Source organism: Puma concolor, chromosome C1 (genome assembly GCF_028749965.1).
Source record: "Puma concolor isolate L17-30 chromosome C1, mPumCon1.1.hap2, whole genome shotgun sequence".
In the NCBI taxonomy this organism is placed as follows: domain Eukaryota; kingdom Metazoa; phylum Chordata; class Mammalia; order Carnivora; family Felidae; genus Puma; species Puma concolor.
Window position 1 is genome coordinate 215,010,794 of NC_141674.1, and position 21,426 is coordinate 215,032,219.

Below are 21,426 nucleotides of genomic sequence, written 5' to 3' on the forward strand. Positions count from 1 at the left end.
AATTTGCTCAGCCGTGGGCCCCCAGGGCGGCCTTGCTGCTGACCCCATTTCAGACTTCAGGGGCCCAGGCCTGAGCCGGCAGAACTGGCAAAGGAGTGGGGCTTCTGTGCTGCATGGCAGGAGGAAGGGAGGAAGGTCAGGTTGCCCACCGAAGGGGGCCACTATGTCAGGACCCCGCCCGACACAGGATGGGGAGCAGCCTTCAGCCCTGGGGGTGACAGTGCCTCTGCGTCCTGAAGGAGGGGTGGCATTCCTGCGCAAGAAGGGGAAGGAGGTCAGTCCTGGCTGGGAACATGCAGGGCATCAGGGACAGCGGCCAGCGGCCTGGCGGAGAGGGCTGGAGATGGGAGAGACGGGGGGTGGCAGTGTCCTGGTGAGCAAGGCGCATCTGCTGGGGGTGAAGTTGTTTTCCGCAGGCACGGAGGTTCCGCAGGCACCTTCCAGAGCCGGGAACAAACAAGATCGGGTGGAACCCTCGAAACATGTCCGTGACCCCGGTCCCGTTTGGGGCATGGAGAGGCAGCCAGTCCCAGGTCCCAAGAACATCAGGCTGACACGGCCCCAAGGCCGCCCCACCACTGTCCCTGGCTCCTCTGTCCCCTCAGCAGGAACAGGACTCCAGGAAAGAAGGAGTTGGTGACTGGGGACATTGCTGAGACCATGCCCACCCTACGCCGGCTGCCCAGAAGCATGGCTCCAGCCCAGAGGGCACCCCAGCTGACCAGCCCTCAGCCAGCTCCTGGCCTGGCTCTGCCCCTTCCACTCAGCCGGCCCTGGTTTCCTCGGTCTGCCTGGGAGTGTGACCTTGGTCTGATGCTGATCACTTGGGGAAACAGGCACAAAGGCCACTCGGGGAAGCTTTGCAGGTAACAGTGACGACAACTGCCATTTTATGGGGCTTAGTCAACATGCCCGGCATTTCACAGGTATAATGGGTATGACCTTAACTCAGGGTACAAATACAGATACACTTCAGCGTTTCTCGTTGAGGGATGGAGTGCCAGCTCCTCCTGTGCCCCCACTGGCAGAAAACTGAAGCAGAGGAGGCCATTCCAAAATACGCCCCTTTGGCATAAGAATTATCTGGAGCTGGTTATTCTTCAGAAACAGCGACACAGGAGCAGCTCTGAAGAATGAGTGGATGTTACTCTTTTGTAAGGGGACGTTTCATCTTGTGAAAGAAATCGGCACTTCGGTCTCCCTCTCTGTACCAGGGAGAGGAAGGTGGCTGGAAAGGGCTAGCACTACCAGTGCAGAGGGCGGGGGCTTAAATCTGCCTGACAACCTGCCCCTTGTTTGCTGTGCTTTTCCGGGCAACTTCTCACAACTCACCACTCCCCCTCCCCCTCCACCTGTCCCGACATCTTTCTCTAAACTTGGGCTGAAGATGGTATTTAGAGTGGCGGCTTCGGCCATTTCGTAGAGTTTCAACTCAGTTTTCCTAGGTTATCTCCCATGCATGCAGGAGGCACCCATGGTGCTCAACTTCTGTTTATCTGTCTTTTATTACCGGAAGTCTAAGAAAAATTATTTTTGGGGGCGCCTGGGTGGCTCAGTTGGTTAGGCCTCCGACTTCGGCTCAGGTCATGATCCCACAGTTTGTGAGTGTCGAGCCCCATGTGGGGCTCTGTGCTGACAGCTCAGAGCCTGGAGCCTGCTTCGGATTCTGTGTCTCCCTCTCTCTCTGCCCCTCCCCTACTCGTGCTCGCTCTCTCGCTCTCTCTCTCTCAAAAATAAATAAATAAACATTAAAAATTAAAAAAAAAAAGAAAAATTATTTTTTCTCCCTCTCGGAGCCCACTTACTCCCAAATTGTACAGAACTCCAAAGTCTTCCTCAGTGGAAAGTCCAAAGACTTTGGAAAGTCTGTCTGTCGCCTGCCCCTCCACACGGTCGGTCGTGCTGTGGGGCGCAGCCTGCCCCGGGGCACAAGCTGTAGCAAGGTCCATGCTTCACACAAAGTGATTCTCCTCTCTTTTTTAAAAAAATTTTTATGTACTTTTGAGAGAGACAGACAGAGTACAAGCAGGGGGAGGGGCAGAGAGAGAGGGAAACACAGATTCTGAGGTAGGCTCCAGGCTCTTGAGCTGTCAGCACAGAGCCCGACGCGGGGGCTCGAACTCACAAACCACGAGATCATGACCTGAGCCAAAGTCGGACGCTTAATCGACTGAGCCACCCAGGCGCCCCAAAGTGATCCTTCTCTTAATCACCCTCACTAGTGCAGCCCTCCTTCCCCAAAGAGCAGTAGCAAGTTAGGGGTACTTAGTCCTGTGGCTCTCAGTCCCTTACACAATCTGCTCTCAGGCTCTCTGTCCCTGGCAAGCAAATTTCCAGGCCTCTCCTGACAATAGATTTTAGTCCTCAACCTGATCCTGGAGCAGGCTGACAGGGGGATGGGTCTCAAATTCTTTCCTCCCCAAAGGCCCTGGGCTTGAATACAACCTGCTTCCTTCCCTCCCATGCTGTCAGCTTCAAGGCCGCTTGAAAAGGGGTCCCCACGGCCACTCAGCCATGTTTACAGAACTATAGGAGATCACTGAAAGAACCCCAGCCTTAACAAAGAAAGCCTGTTCCCACAAGACTTACGCTGTCCACTTAGACTGAGAAGGAGCGGGGAGGGAAGCTTCTGGAGCCCCATTACACACCACAGTCAAGTGAAGAAACCACTCCCAGGAGAAGGGGCCCAGAGCTACTGTGTGACAGGACACAACTTGAATTTAGGTCTGTGCCCCTAAAGCCCTCAACCTGCTGTCTCCCAAGACCTTCATTCAACCCTTCCTTTTTCCCTTAGTGGTAACTTCCAGGTGTATTTGTGGATTTTTGTCCCAAAGCCCAGAAAGTAGAAAAATGTTATAGCCAATGACTAGTTTGAAATCTGATATTTTGATGTGTGGAGGAGGCCAGGAGTATTAGCACTATAAGAAAAAAAAATCCAGATAGTTACTTAAAATACTGTGAAGAAAATCTTGTTTCAAAAATACATTATGCTTGGGGCACCTGGGTGGTTCAGTCGGGTAAGCCTTCAACTCTTGATTTTTGGCTCAGGTCATGATCTCACGGGGCGTGGGTTCGAGCCCTGAGTCCGTGCGCTGTAAGTGCGGAGCCTGCTGGGGATTCTCTCCCTCTCCATCTGCCCTTCCCCTGCTCTCACCCTCCCTCTCTCTCTTTCTCAAGATAAATAAATAAACTTAAAAATATATATATGCTTTAAAGCACAACCCCAAGCTATCTCCTTCTAGCCCAGTTCATTGTCCTTGAGCTATCTTGCACCCTTTTAAAAATTGCAGGTACTGATGGCTATGGAAACACTTGTCCAGAAGAGCTTCCATTGACTTCTATCCCCCCTGTGGAAAAACCAGTTTTGCCTCCGTTTGCAGTTCAATTCTGTGACTCCATATAAATTTGTGCTTGTCAATGTCTCCTGTGTGCCGGCTGTTATCATCTGATTGTTCTCATGTGAATAAAATAAAACTTTACCTCGGGGGTCATTTTTATATCTGTACGAATTATAAATTTATCTTTTTTCAGAAAATTCTCTTAAGTTTTTATATTAAAACGAACACAAACTCGGGGCGCCTGGGTGGCTCAGGTCACCATCTCTTGGTTCATGAGTTGGAGGCGGTGGCCAGCCCTGTGCTGACAGTTCAGAGCCTGGAGCCTGCTTCAGATTCTGTGACTCCCTCCCTCTCTCTCTCTCTCTGCCCCTCTCCCGCTCACTGTCTCTCAAAAACAAACACTGAAAAACAATTTTGTTAATAAAAAAAATAAAACGACACATATTGTGGAGCGGAATGCAATTTTTGCATGTACTTCTAGTACAAAATTTACATCTTGGAACAAATTTTACACCACCCAGGTGAACCCAGGCACACAGCTCAATCCTTTTCGACAGGACTCAAGCCCCCAGGCTTGTCTGAAAAGCTCCCCAGGGAGCTTTGAAAAATGCTGGCGTCCAGGCCCCAACCCAAGCGGTTCCTTGCGAACCTCGAGAGTGGACGAGAGTCTAGGTGTTTTAAACAGTTGCCCAGGTCACTCGGACAAGCACCCCAGGGGGAACTAGTGGCCGGACGAGCATTTACTGACCCTGCAGTGCAGCAGGTGACCTGTTAGGAATTTATTTTAATCCGGTGCGGCCGAATCTACCAGGAATGCCCAGAATTCTTGCCCCCGCCCCTAGGCTGGGCAACCGTCCCCCCCCCCCCCACCTCCCCCCTTCCCGGGGCTTGTAATCGCGGTGCAGAAAAGCGGTGCTGGAGGGCGCGGGCGTCCCAGGGCGGTCAGGCCATTCGGCGACCCAGAGGCCATCCCAGAACCGCCCCGGGCTTTAGTGGGGACAATCGCGCTTTGCCATCGGGCTGGGGGCGGAGAGGAGGGCGGTGAATGGTGGTGGAAGCAGCAGAATCCCGGGGGTCCGGGCAGAGGACGGAGAGCGCGGCGCTCCGCTCCCCCAGAGAGGCGTGTCCGGGCGGGACGCACCTGCCGGCCCGCGGCTCCGCGGTGGGGACGGCGCACTTACCCCCCGGAGCCGGCTCGGCAGCGTAGGACCGGGCGCGGGGCCCCGCGAGGACCGAGGGCGCGGTGCGGCGGAAGGACGGCGGAGTCCTCGGCTCCCGGGCAATCCCAGGAGAGGGCGGGGAGCGCCCCCAACTGCCCACGTAAGGTATCGTGACCAAGGGAAGGGAGGGACGATTTGCGCCGGTTTTGTGAAATCTGTAATTTGCGTTATTTGTACCCCAAATCCCCGGCGTTACCTGAGGGCATGTGTGCCCCACAAACGCTGGAAAGCCCCACACTAAACTGTGTAACAGGAGTTGTTTCGAGGTTTCATCCTTTTCCTTTGGCTTCTCTGTGTGAGGCTTTCTAGCACGTAGCACTGAGTTGAAAGGTAAAGTTTAGGAGGTAGAAACGTGCCAACATCCGGACGGACATGGTGGCTTTGGAGGGAGTGAGATGGCTGTGAGGTCTTCTGGGCCACCTTAGGGTCGCTATTTCAGGGGAAGGAGGACTTATTTTACCCACCAAGGAGACGAATTGCAGCCCCTTAGAGTTGACAGAAATCACAGGCCAGGGCGCCTGGCTGGCTCCGTGGTAGCAGGCGACTCTTGACCTCTGGGTTGTGAGTTTCAGCCCCACGTTGGGCATAGAGCCTACTTTAAAAAATAAAATAGGGGCTCCTGGGTGGCTCAGTGGGTTAAGCATCTGACTTCAGCTCAGGTCATGATCTCTCAGTTCGTGAGTTCCAGCCACACATCCGGCTCTGTGCTGACAGCTCAGAGCCTGGAGACCGCTTCGGATTCTGTGTCTCCTCTCTCTCTGTTCCTCCCCTGCTCACTCTCTGTCTCTCTCTCAAAAATAAACAAACATTTAAAAAAAATTTAATAAAAAAATAAGATGAAAAGGGGCGGCTGGGTGGCTCAGTAGGTTGAGCATCTATCTGGCTCAGATGGTCTCTGGGATGGAGACCCGAGTAGGGCTCCGCTTTGAGCATGGAGCTTGCTTGGAATCCTCTCTCTCTCTCTCTCTCTCTCTCTCGATCAGCCCCTCTAGCCAACTTGCCCTCTCTCTCCAGCCTGCCGGGAGAAAGCACCAGCCACTAGCCCGCCCACCCTGCCAGGCCTTCTGACGTCAGAATGAAGGCCTTAGATATCAGGGAATAGATATCACCGTAATTGTTTAGTGTCTGAGCTCTCAGACACATGATGCAACGCTCTAATTTTTATATAAAGCTAACATTGGATATAGCCAACATTGGTTAGGATATGTTTGGTTGCAAGTGACATAAAACTCAGCTCAAGTAAAAGACCAAGGGCCACCTGCAGCATGATTGGTCTGAGTCCACTAATCATCCAGGAGAGACATAGGTCAGTGGTCCCACCTGCTGAAGCAGGCTGCCCTAAGCGATGGAGATCTGGGCTCAGGCAGCTGGGGCGCGGAAGCTGAAAATTACCCACCATGCTGAAGCCATGCACGTGGTCTGGAAGGCTTTGAGGCAGGTCCAGAAGGAGCGGAGCATCCCCCAGAGCTGCCTGCAGTTAGCTAAAACCAGCTGCCAATGGAAAGGCAGGACTCACATCAGCCCAGCTCATCCAGATCCCATCAAACGTTTCTTGCTAGATTTGTTTTATGTGATCTACAGCTGTGCTGTTTGGCACTTTAAAAAACAGAAAGTTCCCGGGGTGCCTGGGTGGCTTAATCAGTTAAGCATCCAACTTCAGCTCAGGTCATGATCTCACAGTTTGTGAGTTCGAGCCCCGCATTGGGCTCTGTGCTGACAGCTCGGAGCCTGGAGCCTGCTTCAGGATCTGTGTCTCCCTCTCTCTCTGCCCCTCCCCTGCTCAAGCTCTGTCTCTGTTTCTCAAAAATGAATAAATGTTAAAAAAAATTGTTTTAATAAACAAACATTTTTTAAAAAGTTTTTTAAATAGAAAGTTCCTTGGGGCGCTTGGGTGGCTCAGTCAGTTAAGTGTCTGATTCTTGCTTTCCGCTCAGGTCATGATCCCACAGTTTGTGAGTTCGAGCCCTGCATTAGGTGGCTCAGTTGATGTCCGCTTCAGCTCAGGTCATGACCTCGTGGTTCATGAGTTTGAGCCCTGCATCGGGCTCTGTGTTGACAGATCAGAGCCTGGAGCTGTTTCGGATTCTGTGTCTCCCTCTCTCTCTGACCCTCCCCTGCTCATGCTGTCTCTCTCTTAAAAATAAAATTCAAAACACATTAAATTATAAAAAAAAAAAATCCATGTCAAACTCTGTGCCACACACAGCTTATACTTCCTTTTGCACACGAAACGTTTACCACATGTGTGTATTAAGAAGAAAGAAAACATCAAGTATCCTCCAAAGCAGAAATCTGACAGGCCAAACACTATGTCCAGGATACAATAAACCAGAGATTAGTCACAAAAGTAAAGCAAACAACAATCCTAGCCTCCTTCTTAAGTAACTGTCGAGTCAAAGAGAAAATAGAAACTATAATGGTTGATTGTTTTGAATTAGGAATACCACATAATTATGAGATAATGCCAATTTACGTCATTATGACTTCAAAGGTGTTCTATGTCAGGCCTTAGCCCTAAAGTCGTGACTATTTGAACATTGTAAAATTTACCAACTTTAAATGCATTCATTTTTTGTAAGAAAAATTACTATAAATAACTGACCTAATATTTCAACTCAAAATTTCAGGGAAAGAACTTTAAAACGAAGCCAGGAAAAAGAAATAAGAAATAATAAAGAGGAAAGTTAACTTTAATAAATGTGAAAGCAGTCAAATTGATAAAGAAATTCAAAAGTCGATTTTTTTTAAGATTTTATTTTTTTAATATCTTAAAAAAATTTTTTTTTGTTTGTTTCCATTTGAGAGAGAAAGAGAGAGACAGTGCACGAGCAGGGGAGGGGCAGACAGAGAGACTGAGACAGAATCTGAAGCAGGCTCCAGGCTCTGAGCTGTCAGCACAGAGCCCGACGTGGGGCTCGAACTCATGAGCCATGAGATGATGACCTGAGCCAAAGTCGGACGCTCAACTGACTGAGCCAGTCAGGTACTCCTTAAGATTTTATTTGTATGTAATCTCTACACTCAACATGGAGCTTGAACCCACAGTTCTGAGATCAAGTCGCATGCTCCACCGACTGAGCCAGCCAGGCGCCCCCAAAAGTAGATTCTTAAACCAAAAATTAAGCACTTCAATAGTTACAGTTTCTGCCAAATTGAATAAAAGGAGAGAAAAGACAAATGCAATTAGCAAGTTGATGTAATTAACACAGTTTATAATGTAAAATTATAAGAATGACAATTCCCACATGAACATGTGAATAGGTTTTTAAATCTTATTGGAAAGTATGGTTCAAATTAATACAAGAAACAGACTCACAAAGAAAAGAAAATCCTTATGTTCCCCTAAGTGAGGAAGAACCTCAAAGCATTATCAGAGGATCATCTTCCCAGGGGCGCCTTTGTGGCTCAGTTGGTGGAGCAGCCAACTCTTGATTTTGGCTTAGGTCATGATCTCATCGTTTGTGGGATCAAGCCCTGTGTCGAGCTCCCTCTCTCTCTCTCTCTCTCTCTCTCTCGATAAATAAATAAGCTTAAAAAAAAAAATCACCTTCCCAGAGTCCCTGTAGATCATTTGGTCAGTAAGTTCTTTCAGATTCCAAAGAAACAACTCACTCCAGCCTATGTAAGCCACTGCTGATGTGGAAAAGGACAAACTGTCCAACCCCTTGTATGAAGTCAGTACAACCCGGATGTGAAACCCAGCAGAGCGAGCCCAGCTGCACGATGCCAGACTCCTGACACGCATCCAGAGCCCCCTTCCATTTCCTTGTCTTGAGCTCCTGGGTTCTTGCCCTCCCATTTGTCCCTAAATCCTTTTGATCATTAGTCCCCCTTGTCCAGGGCAGACCCAGCCTTCACTTTAATCCCCCCAAGGGGCTTACGTGCTGGATCATTCTCACCAAAGCTGGGTTTTGCTCGCTGCCTTCCTCATCACACTTAGTGACTTAGACCCGGTTAACCTACTCACCCAACACCCTGTGCCCACACTGCCGATGAGTGCCTCTGACCCTCTAGCAACCCATGGGCATTGCTGACCAGCTACAGAGCAGAAGGCCCCCTTGGGGGCCTTTTGCATGCCAAGGCTGCCTCTGTTAGGTCTCTGCTAGAGACAGCAGACTAGACAGTGACCATCCTCCCCTCCTGGACATTGCCGATGCCCTCCCCACCCCCCACCTCTGTATTCACCCCACAGCTGTCTCACCAGCACCTCTGCATCTGCACCTCCCTGAGACACATCTCCCCTTCTCATGCCTTGTTCTCTTACAAGGGATGTGGATCCCACAGTGAAATGGCTCAAGTCCCTGGGGGAAATATGGTTCTTTCAGTTTTGCCACAAAGCTTTCCCCTATTCTGGTTGCAGTCACTGGTAACTGACAGAAACCCAACTCCAAACTTGGTCAAGAAAAAAAGAACTTTTAAGTGGATGTAACAAATCTCTAGGGCTTCAGGTATGGCTGGATCCAGGTGCCTAAATGATTGCCTTTCATCTGTTAGCTCTTTTTTTCTCTGAGTTGACTTGATTCTCTAGCAGGCAGCTTCAGACTTAGGTGGTCTTTACAGATCACACTCCCAAAAGAAAAAAAAAAAAGTAAGCAGAGTTAGAAGAAAAAAAAAAAAGGAGATACAGCTTTTGTGATACCAGAGAAGTCATTTTAGACCTCCAGCTATTTATGCCCTACTGTGATTTATGCCCTACTTGCCCATGCACACTTCTTGCAGAACTTTCTACGAGGTGTCAGAACGGGGGAAAAATGCAAAGACCTCGATACTTAAGGATTTAAAGGGAATGCAAAGATGAATAGTCTCTACCAGGCCAGGAAATAGTCTAACCATAACAGAGACAATAAATCGGTGGTCAAACTCCCAGTGCTGTTTCAAAGGTAAGCAAGGCTCTGCATTCCTTGCCCAGGATAAGGATCCTGAGACCGCATCCAGTTTATTCCAGCTCTAGGCTCTTGGAGCATCCCCATGACCCTTCTCCTTGTCCAGTTATCTCTACTTCTTTATAATTTAAAACCTCTACCCAAGAAGGAGCACAAACCTCATTAACATAACATACATTGTGTAGGAATGTTTCCTTAAGACACAGGCATGACCTTATGCCCGTCTCTACGTACGATGACAAAGATCTCCTTTCTGAATGTTCATCCTAAGCCTAAAGAAAAGAAACCCACTCACCCCTGCTCAGGGAGTCACATGGCTTTGGAATTTATTCCCCCCTCATCTCCTTATTCGCGGCGAATAAATTTTCCTTTCTGTGTGACAGCTCCGCCCAATGTAATCTCTATCTGTACCTCACCAAGGAGCAAACTCGCATTCATTCAGTTCTGAAATGAGTATCTTTCCGATATTTCTGGCAAAAACTCAAGGAGAGATTCTCATTAGGCCGGCGTGTATCATATATCCAAGCCGGACCAGGGTTTATGGCGAGGAGAACGGAGTCCACTAACCAGGATATCACTGAGGCCCGGGACAGGGTTAGGCCCATCCAATCCACATGGCCCAAGCAGGATTACAATGAAAGGGGGCTGTCAAGGAAGGATGGATTCCCCAAGGAAGGGGTTAAGAGGAAACAAAAATGACAAACTCAGCCTGCAGCGCCCCAGGCTGGGACAGATTACAGTTGACCCTCACACTCTGCTCAGGATCTGATGCTTCCCACCCTTGGCCCCCAGATGAGCCTGGACCCTCCACCAAACCCTTTTCTCAAGAGATTGTTTTCCTCTTGGGCACTTTTTTTTTTTCTTTAAATAATCTCTGTGCCCAAGGTGGGGCTTGAACTCATGACCCCGAGATCAAGAGTCGCGTGCTCCACAGACTGAGCCAGCCAGGTGTCCCTCTCTTGGGCACCACTGATCCTTCTTACAATCTGGCTTCCATTCTCTGCCCACCAAAGCCCATCGGGATTGTTCATTTGTGACTGACCTCCAATTTAAACAGGTTCATGGATCTCCCCATGGGGCTTTCAGGTCTATGCAAATCTGGAATTGCAGCTTGGACATCAGATTCTGAGTGAAGGAAAGAGGAACCCAGAACAGAAAGAACAGGAATTTCCATTCTCTTTGCACAAGAAGGGGGCCTGCTTTCCAGAACTGAACCTAGGTAGTGAGCTATTGGTACCTAACAAATTATACCAAACTTTAACAACCCAAAACAACAAAAAACATCTCTGGAACTTGGGAGCAAATTAAGTGGATTCACCAAACACAAAAGTTCTAAATGAAAGACTATACAATACAGTTTAGTAGCATATTAAAAGTTCAACAGGGCAAAGGATCTGAATAGATATTTCTCAAAGAAGATAAACAGCCAATAAGCACACGAAAAGATATTTAACATCACTAGTCATTAGGGAAGCAAATCAAACCCACAATGAGGTATCACTTAGGTATCTCATTAGGATGGCTCTTATCCATGAGGATGGCTAATAAAAAAAAGAAAGGGGGGTGGGCCTGGCTGGCTCAGTTGGTAGAACATGTGACTCTTGATCTCAGGGTCATGAGTTCAAGCCCCGCATTGGTCATGGAGCCCATTTGTGGGGAAAAAAAGGGAGGGGGAGGGAATAACAAGTGTCGACAAGGATACGGAGCACTTGGAACCCTCGTGCGTTGATTGGTGGGAATGTAAAACGATGTAGCCACTACGGAAAACAGTTTGGTGGTTCCTCAGAAACCACTTGATGCAACAATTTTAATTCTAGGTATATACCCAAAAGAACTGAAAGCAGGGACTCAAACAGATACTTGTACATCGGTGCTCATGCAGCATTATTCACAATAACCAAAAGGTGGAAGCAGGCCCCAAAGTCCATCAGTAGATGAATTGATAAAGAAAACATGGTCTATCCATACAGTGGAATAACTGAATGAAATTGCCACAACGTGGTACATACACGCTGCAACACGGATGAAAACATCACGCTAAGTGAAATAGAACAGACACAAAAAGACAAATACCGTATGATTCCACTTACATGAGGTACCTAGAGTAGCCAAATTCATAGAGACAGAGAGTGGAGTCGAGGTTACCGAGGGAAGTGAGGAGAGGGGGGAGGGAGTGTTTAAAGGGCAAAGAATTTATGTTGGGGATGATGAAAAAGTTCTGAAGTTGGATGCTGGTGATGGTTGCACAGCTCTGTAAGTGTATTTTACGCCACTGAACTGTACGCTTTAAAAAGATTAAAATGACAAATTTTGTGTAATGTATATTTTACCACAATAGTAGATAGATGACAGATAATTTTAAAAAATATTTTTTTTATGTTTATTTATTTTTGAGGGACAGAGACAGAGCGTGAGCCGGGGAGGGGCAGAGAGAGAGGGAGACACAGAATTCCAAGCAGGCTCCAGGCTCTGAACTGTCAGCACAGAGCCCAGTGCTGGGTCCCTTCCTGGAGGCTGGCCACAGGTTGTACTCCTGCCGCCCCAGAGACAGGCCAATGAGAGGGTACAAAAGCCCTACCCCTGCCTCCATCCGGAACAATCTGAGGGATAGTCCCAGCTCCAGAGCTCCCATGGGAACTGAGACCTCCATTTCAGCTGCATCCCAGCCCAGCTGTTCCTGTCCCCCATCTCCCTCTCTCCCCCCTCCTCCCCCCTCTCCCCTCCTCCTCCCACCCCTCTCCCCCCACCCCCAGGCGCTGAGCCTGAGAGCCCTGCCCAGTAAACCTCCTTTTGCAAATTTCCCTCTCAGAGTCTGGGTCCCGCAGACCTGCCCAGTGACACCACCTATACTTGCTCCAAAAAACTGAACCTCAATCTGATCTATTGTCTAGAAATACGAGGGGGCAGAGAATACGGTAAACACCACCCACAGGGACGTAATCAGCAAAACCAAGAGGAGGCCCATTCTGCAGGGCAAATTACTTGATGTCATCGATGAACAAACAGCAAGAAAAATGAAAAGAGGGAAGGAAAATTCACAGACTGAAAGAGACTCCAGGGGCTCCTGGGTGGCTCAGTCAGTTGAGCGTCTGATTCTTGATTTCAGCTCAGATCATGGTCTCACAGTTCATGGGATCGAGCCCCAAGATGGGCTCTGAGCTGACAACACAGAGCCTGCTTGGGATTCTCTCTCTTCCTCTCTCTCTGCCCCTCCTCCGTTCTCTCTCTCTCTCTCAAAACAAATAAACTTGAAAGAAAGAAAGAAAGAAAGAAAGAAAGAAAGAAAGAAAGAAACTCCAAAGCCATGTGTGCCTCCTTTGAATGCAGGTTTGATAAGGGAAGTGAAAAAAAAATAAAAAATGATGAGCTAATCAAGGAAATCTGAACACTGAATATTTGATGACAGCAAGGAATTAATGTTTAACTTGTAAGATGTGATAATGGAATTATTGTTTTATTAAAAGAATCATTAACCTTTAAAGATACATATTGAAATATCTTCAACAAATTAATATAATGTTGGAAATATGTGGACAAAATATTGGGAAAATTGCAAATATGGATGAAATTATATAATATTGAAAATATATTTCAAAAATTTCTGAGGGTTGTGGGAAGGATGAGGGACAAATGAAACAAATTTGGACAAAGCTGGGGGCCGTCGGGTAGCAGGTTCTTTTTTCTGGTCTTTCTACTTTAATATGTGCTTGACAATGTCTCTAATAAATTTATTTTTATTTTTATTTTTTGAATTTTTTGAGAGAGATCATGCAGGTAAGCAAGCAGGGGAGAGGCAGGAGAGAGAGAGAGAGAGATTGAGAGAGAGAATCTCAAGCAGACTCCATGCCTGGCTTATGGCCCAACTCAGGGCTGGATCTCATGATGGTGAGATCATGACCTGAGCAAAATCAAGATTCGCACACTTAACCGACTGAGCCACCCAGGCGCCCCAAAAGATTTTTTTAAAACATCAATTTGAACATAAAAGTTAGCATCCTATGTAATGGTAAAACACTTGGGTGGTTCTCAGCATGATCAAACGTATTCCCTCGAGGCCACAATCATGAGCTAAGTAGGTCTGGAAGTCACAAAGCAAAAAGATGTGAAACAAGAAAACGGACACGAGAAATAGGACTAGCGAAAAGGAAGTTATGTGATTTGCAGATGACACAGTTGACTACTACAGAAAAACCAAATCAAGTGAAATACGTCACACTTATGACAGTGTAGCAAAGAGACTAAATGCGAGAAGAATAGACATGTGGGGTTTTTTTTGTTCTTTTTAAATGTTTATTTATTTTTGAGAGAGCACAAGCAGGGAGGGACAAAGGGAGAGGGAGACACAGAATCCGAAGCAGACTCCAGGCTCTCAGGTGTCAGCACAGAGCCCAACGCGGGGCTCGAACCCACCAACTTCAAGACCATGACCTGAGTGGAAACCAAGAGTCAGACACTTAACCACTGAGCCACCCAGGTGCCCTAAGACATGTTTTCTTATATGTTAATAACATTCAATTAGATTACATAATGGTGGGAAAGACTCTATCAAAATAACCAGGAAAAAAAATTACTAGGGGGCGCCTGGGTGGCTCAGTTGGTTAAGTGTCTATTGATTTCGGCTCAGATCATGATCTCGTGGTTTGAGTTCGAGCCCCGAGTTGAGCTCTGTGCTGACAGTGCAGAACCTGCCTGGGATTTTCTCTCTCTCCCTCTCTCTTTGCCCCTCCCCCGCTATCTCACACACTCTCTCTCTCAAAAGAAATAAACTTAAAAAAATGTTTGTTAATAAAATAAGAGGAGAAACATGCAATTCTTCTTTAAAAAATTATTAGGATAAAAAAAAAACATTATTTGGAGTAGCCTTAATAATAAATGTAAGAGATGTGTGAAGAAAGGTAAATTTTTTTCTTAGTGATATAAGTCACCTGTTCCAGGATGGAAAACTGACGATTGTAAGAATGTCGGTCTTTCCAAATTAATGTTAGTGTTTTAATACAATTCTAACCAAAATGTGGGGAGTCTTTTATGCTGTTATTGAAATATACGGACATACAATAATTTCACGTATTGAAAGTGGATAACGTAATAAGTCTGACATGCATACTCATGTCAAACCATGACCACGGTCAAGAGAGCGGGCCACCCATCACTTGTGCCCCTAGGCACTCTCTCCCTTCTTTCCTTCTTTGCCTCCCCCTCTCCCTTCCCTGGTCTTCAGGCAACCACTGATCTGCTTCCTACCATCATGGATCAGTTTGCATTTTCTGGAATTTTATAGATGTGCAGTCATCTATATAGCACCTACTCTTTTTCATCGAACTGCTTTTACCTAGCATAATTATTTACAAATCCACCCACCCTGTTGTGCGTATCAATACCTCCTTTTCAGTCTTGTGTTTTGTTTTTTTTTTTTCCTAAGTAAGCGCTACATTGAATGTGGGGCTTGAACTCACAACCAAGATATCAAGAGTCGTATGCTGTATGGACTGAGCCAGCCAGGCGCCCCTCAACAGCTCCTTTTCATTGTTGAGTGGTATTTCATTGTATGGATATACTAAATTTTATATCTTTTTTATTTTTTATTAATCTTTGAGAGAGAGAGAAAGAGGACAAGTGGGGAGGGGTAGAGAGAGAGGGAGACACAGAATCTGAAGCAGGCTCCAGGCTCTGAGCTGTCAGCACAGAGCCCAACCCGGGACCTGAACCCACGAACCATGAGATCATGACCGGAGCCAAAGTCGGATGCTTTAACCGACTGAGCCACCCAGGCGCCCCATGGATATACTAAATTGTAATCAGTAGTTGAACTTGCAAATATTAAATCCAGGAATAATGAAGGTCAGCTGTATGTACTGAAATGTATTACAAGGAACTGCCTTTCACGACTGTGGGGGCTGACAGAGGGGGCTGGCAAGCCCAGAATCCACAAGGGCAACCCGTCAGGAAGGGCTGGCTAGAACTCCATGCCCACAAGAGTTGAACTACACAGGCAGAATTTCTTCTTTCGGGAATCTTCCACCCTGCTCTTTAAAGCCTTTCAACTGTTTGAATTAGGCCCCCTTAGATTATGTAGGATAATCTCTCTTAACATCAATTGCCTATAAACTTTCATCACCTCACAAAACACCTTCCTGGCAACACCTAGGCTAGTTCTGACTCCAGAACTGGGGGCTGTGGCCTAGCCAGGTTGAGACATCAAAAGACCATCACAGTCACTGGACGAAACCACGCTGTAGCTGCAATACTGAAGACAGAGGAGTATGATAAAAGCTACGTATTATCCCGCTTCACGTTTAATAATGAACATGACAGAACACAAGAGCCAGTGTTTTTGTGCTGGAAAAATCTCCCGAATGAATGGGAGAATAAAACCGACGACACTGAAAGGGCATGGCACGTCTGGCCCTCCAAAAAAAATGCATTTAAAGATGCAGGGGGTTTTGTTTAAGGAGAGCTCAATTCGGGAAAAGTTGGAACACTCCCGACACTGGATGGACTATCTCACAATAAGCTTTTACTGCCGCGGGCTCTGAAACTGCTCAGCCAAAGACAAATCTCCCACACTGTTCGAGAGACGTGTGGAAGGCAAGGGCATGCGCGAGGAAATTAACGAGCTACTTTTTGGGTTGGATCAGAGGACACCAGTGGAAACAGTTCCTTGTCGAACGGTGTGATATGTTCTAGAATAGATGACCTTTCTTTTACCAGTGGAAGCAGGTCGTTGAGGAAACAGCCTCGCTTTCCCCTCCAGCAGGCAAATGGACGAAACCGCAGACCCCTCTCAACGGGGGGGAATCTCCTTGCTTCTGGTCACGAGGGACGCGCTGCCGCTTTCTTACTTTGTGAGTCGCCCTGTGCAAACTACAAAGGCTGTCGACGTTTTGGAAGCGCTAAACACGTTTTTTGCCAAATCGGTTGCGCCTGGAAAGAAACGCTTCATTCTCTGGCCAGATGGACCTCCCGCAAAGCTTATTTTGCAAACTCGAGTGATAAAGAGAGCTCTGCACGTCGTCATCGCTCGATGCTTTTTACGCAGACCGGCACAGGCAGTACAGACTTGCCCAATATCTCTGCGAGATGTCTTGTCAACATTCATCAAAGTCATCAACTCTGTCGGAAGCAGGTCCCTCCATCACTGCATTTGAAAAAGTTTACGAGGACATGGGAAAACAGTTTATAGAGGGCTTCTCACTGGCTTTTAAAGGACAAGTTCTTTTTTATTTTTTAATGTTTTTAAATATTTATTTTTGAGAGAGAGACAGAGACAGAGACAGAGTGAGCAGGGGAGGGGCAGAGAGAGAGAGAACAGAATCCCAAGCAGGCTTCAGGCTCTGAGCTGTCGGCACAGAGCCCGATGTAGGGCTCAAACCCATGAACTATGAGATCAGGACCTGAGCTGAAGTCGGGGGCTTAACCGACTGAGCCACCCAGGCACCCCAGAATGTTACTATTCTTTGAGAAAACCCTGTCTTCACCTAGTAAAGCAAGCCCTGGACGCTTAGATATATATCTATGCAAATCAAGATTTTCTGGACTTATACCAGAAAAAAAGAAAGCTGTTACAAACATTTTCATACAATTTTTGTGTGTGTGGACACGTTTTAATTTCTCCTGAGTAAATACTTAGAAACAGAACTGGAGTCATAGCGTAGGTATATGTTTAACTTTACAGTATTATAAACTGTCGGTGTAGCTGTATGTTGAATTTTATAATAAACGGCCACTTTCCAAAATGGCTGTACCATTTGACATTTTACTGGCAATGAGTAAGAGATTTGGCTCTATAGCCTTGACAACGTTTGCCCTGTCAGTTTTAACTTTAGCCATGCTGGGGGGTAGACAGTGGTATCTCTTTGTGGTTTTGATTTGTATTTCTCTGACGGCTAATGATGTTGAGCACTTTTTCATGTGCTTTTTTTTTTTTTTTTTTTTTTTTTTTTGCAAATTCAGATGTCTTCTTTTATAAAGTGTCTGCTTAAGACTAGTCTTTTTACTGGGTTATCTTTTTCTTGAGGGCTTGTCATCCTTTATAGTTCATGGGTACAAATCCTTTATCGGAAATTCATTTGTGAATATTTTCTCCCAACTTATGGTTGTCTTTTCATTTTCTTAACAGTGTCTCCCGAGGAGGGGCGCCTGGCTGACTCAGTGGAGCGTGCGACTCTTGATCTCTGGGTTGTGAGTTAGAACCCCACGATGGGTGTAGAGATTGCTTTAAAAAATAAAATCTTAAAAATAAATAAATAAAACACAAAACAAACAAAAAGTGTCTTCCGATGAGCAGACATTTTAATTTTGATGAAGTCCCATTTAACATTTTTCCCCATTTATAGTTAATGCCTTTTGTATCCTAAGAAATCTTTCCCTACCCTAAGCCATAAAGATATTCTCCTTTGTTTTCTTCTAGAAGTTTTATAGTTCTATGTTTTGTATTCAGGTCTGTGATCCACCGTGCATTAATTTTTATATATAGGGTGGAGTAAAACTTGAGGTTCATTTTTTTTAAAATATAAATAACCTAGTTTTCTAAACACTATTTGTTGAGAAGACTGTCTTTTCCCCCATTGAATGCCATAATGCCATTTTAAAAAACCAATCAAATCAATATATGAGGAATTACTTCCAGAATACCTTCTCTATTTCATTGATATATTTATCCTCACAACAATAAGGCACTGCCTTGGTTTCTGCAGCTTTCTAATAAATCTGGAAATCATTTAGTGTGAGTCCTCCAGCTTTCTTTTTTTTTTTTTTATTTCTTTTTTCTTTTATTTTTGAAGGCCATTTTAGCTATTCTAGTCCTTTGCATTTCCATATAAGCTTTTAAGTCATCTTGTCAACGTCCACTAAAAAGGTTGCCGAGACTATGATGATTGGATTGAATCTATAAATAAATTTGGAGAGGATGACATCTTAACAATATTGTGTCTCCTCATCCACAAACGGGGTATATCTCTCCATTTCCCTAGTTATTTCAGTTCTCGCAATGTCTTCTCATCTTTTGCTGCATTTATTTTGGCGGTGAGGAAGATGCATGGGAGGAGGCTCCCGCAGGGACAGCAGCCGCGCGTGCGGCGAGGGAGGGAGCGGCGAGTAGCGGCCGCCAGGGCGGCGCCCGAGAGCGGGGTGGTGCGGGGACTGGAGAGCCGAGTGGGCCCCCCCTCTGCCTGCCCTTCTCTTCCGGTCCGCACGCGAGACCCCGAGCAGCACTTTGGGCCAAAATCCATGAAAGGGCGCCCGACACTAACCACAAGGGGGCGCACGAGCCCTCAGAAAAAGAACAGCAAGAAGCAACTGAACATATGGATGAAGTACAAAATGCAATGGTCAGACTTAATGGCCAAGCCAGTAAGGAGACTTTGCAAAAACAACAGAAACATAACAAACCCCGCCAATCATTTTTTCAGGAGGGGTCGGAGCTGGTGGCCCAAATTCCACATCTGGGGGGAACATTTGTCAGCCATCCTCAAGTATCTGCACCGCTTGGGGAGGGAGATGAAGATGTGAACATTGTTCGCCAAGAGTGGAAGCGACAGAACTTCAGGGTATTAAATCAGGTGACAGAATAGATTTTTATCTTGGTGAAAAACCTCACTTCGAAAACAAAGTGCTTTCCAAAGAAGTTCATCGGAGTGTTGATCCACCCCCAGGGCTCACGGAAGTCAAGTGGAAATCTGGAAAGGATTTGGCAAAACGTTCAAGTCAGACTCAGAATCAAGCCAGCAGGAGGAGAGAGCGTGGGAGCCAGAGGGTGTCCTCCTCTGGTTTACTGACCAGTCCGCGCGGGTGCGGGTGAGTGGGGCGGGGCGATCAGAGATGACAGGTGGCAAATCCATGGCAGCACTCCTTGGCTCCCGACATGGATGATGAAGAAGAGGAAGGAGAAGATGATGATGGAGGAGGAGGAATGGAAGATACTGACAAAGTGAGGATGAAGATGATGTTGAGCGGGAGGAAGGGGAAGGATGAGGAGGGAGAAGCCGACTCATGGAACAGGGATGGATTCCAGCCTTCCTTCCTAAATCGTCTCCAGTTCCTGGGAGCAAGTTGCAGCCCTTTTTTTCCCCCCTCTCCTCTTGTGCTCTGTCGCCCTGTTTTTTGAGGTCCCGTTTCTCTCTTTTACACCAGCAAAGGCTCTCATCTGGGGAGGAAAAAACCTTGAGCAGAATACATTGGGGGGAAAAATCTCTACTCCTTTCTGTTCCAAATTCATTTTCATCCCTTCCTGTCTCAACAAAAACTTTATGGAATCAACACCACCGGGGAGCGGAGAACAAAACCAAACCACCTTCTGCTCCCTTAATTCGCTAACCGCTGGAGGGCGCTAGGCCCCCGTGTAGAAGGGCATAGAAGTCTAGCTTTTCCCCTCCTATCTCCGTCTGTGGGCTAAGAGATTACACCGCGTCTCCATGTGCGTATAGACGGTTGGCATTTACCAACGTGTATCAGTCCACCTTCTCTTGTGTAAGAAAGTTTTTTTTTAGGGGCATCCTGGTGGCTCGGTTGGTTAAGAGCGTCTGACTCGATTTCAGCTCAGGTCATGATCTCACAGCTCATGAGATTGAGCCCCGCATTGGGCCCTGCACCGACAGCACAGAGCCGGCTTGGGATTCTCTCTCTCCCTCTGTGCCCCTCCCGCCCCCTCAAAATAAATAAAATACACATGAAAGTTTTTTTTAAACTTTAAAAAATGGGGTTATGAAAGGTCAGCAAAGGGTGGATTTGAGATGTTTGGGTGGATTAAGGAGGCATTTTGACATTTGGCTTCTCCTTTGGCACGTTTAATTGTGATGTGTTTTACTTTTACAGGTTTGACTTTAAATTTGTTCGTTCACATACAGTATCAAATTAGTTTCAGGTGTAGAATTTAGTGATTCAAAATGCACGTACAACAGCCAGTGGCCGTCACAAGTGCACTTTTTAATCCCCATCACTTATTTAACCCATCTCTCCCCCCCCCCACTTCCCCCCTGGTATGATCGTGATGTTTAATAGATATCTCTGCATGTAAAATGACACTTTAGAAATAAAATTTTCTCCTAATAATGACTTGAGCCCTGCCTCTTGGTGAGACAATCAGCAGAACCTGTAGGATTTTATCTGGAATTGACCTGCTCCATTGTGGAGTGTTTATTTAAAATTTGTATTTTGTGTCCCTGGAAAGCTGATGCTCAGTTTTAAAAGTGAAAATCGCACGGGGGCGCCTGGGTGGCTTAGTTGGTTAAGTGTCCAACTTCAGCTCAGGTCATGATCTCACTGTTTGTGAGTTCAAGCCCCGCATCCGGCTCTGTGCTGATGGTGCAGAGCCTGCTTGGGATTCTCTCTCTCCTTCTCTCTGTCCCTCCCATATTTGTGCACTCTCTCTCTCTCTCTCTCAAAATAAATAAACTTAAAAGTTTTTAAAGATATCATCCACTGTCTCATATTTTTCTGATAAGAATGTAGCCATTATTCTTACCCGTGTTCCTTTGCAGGTAATAGGTCTTTATTGAGTGGCTGTTTTAGTCTTTGTTTTTGAACAATTCGGTTATGATGTGCAGAGGTGTGGCTTTCTTCTTGGCTCTGGGGGTTCTCATCAAATTTAGAAAATTCCAATCGTTATTTTTCAAAGAGAGATTTTTCAGCTCCATTCATTCTCTCCTGTCCTCCGTGGACTCAATTACACGTACATGAGGCAATTTGATATGGTCACTGAGGCTCTCTTCAGTTTTTTCCCCAATCTTTTTTCTCTTTGAGCTTCAGTTTGGATAGTGTAGGGGAAGTTCTGGGCTTGGAGCCCCTGTAACAACAGATAAGTTAACAAGAGAAAAATCACACAAATTTCTTTAATGTAAGCTTTACGTGCCACGGGAGCCTTCACAAGGAAATGAAGACCTAAGCAGTGAAGCCTAACTGTCGTTAAGTTTGACAAAGAGTGGAGAGCTGTGGGCACGCCTGGTATCCGACTCTTGCTTTCTGCTGGGGTCATGATCTCACGGTTCGTGG

The 21,426-nt window shown here is 46.5% G+C and overlaps 1 pseudogene; it reads left to right on the top strand.

The window, feature by feature from the left end:
- Positions 1 to 163: 163 nt before the first annotated feature.
- On the top strand, positions 164 to 20,256 carry LOC112867396 (protein SET-like; annotated as a pseudogene).
- Positions 20,257 to 21,426: the final 1,170 nt, after the last annotated feature.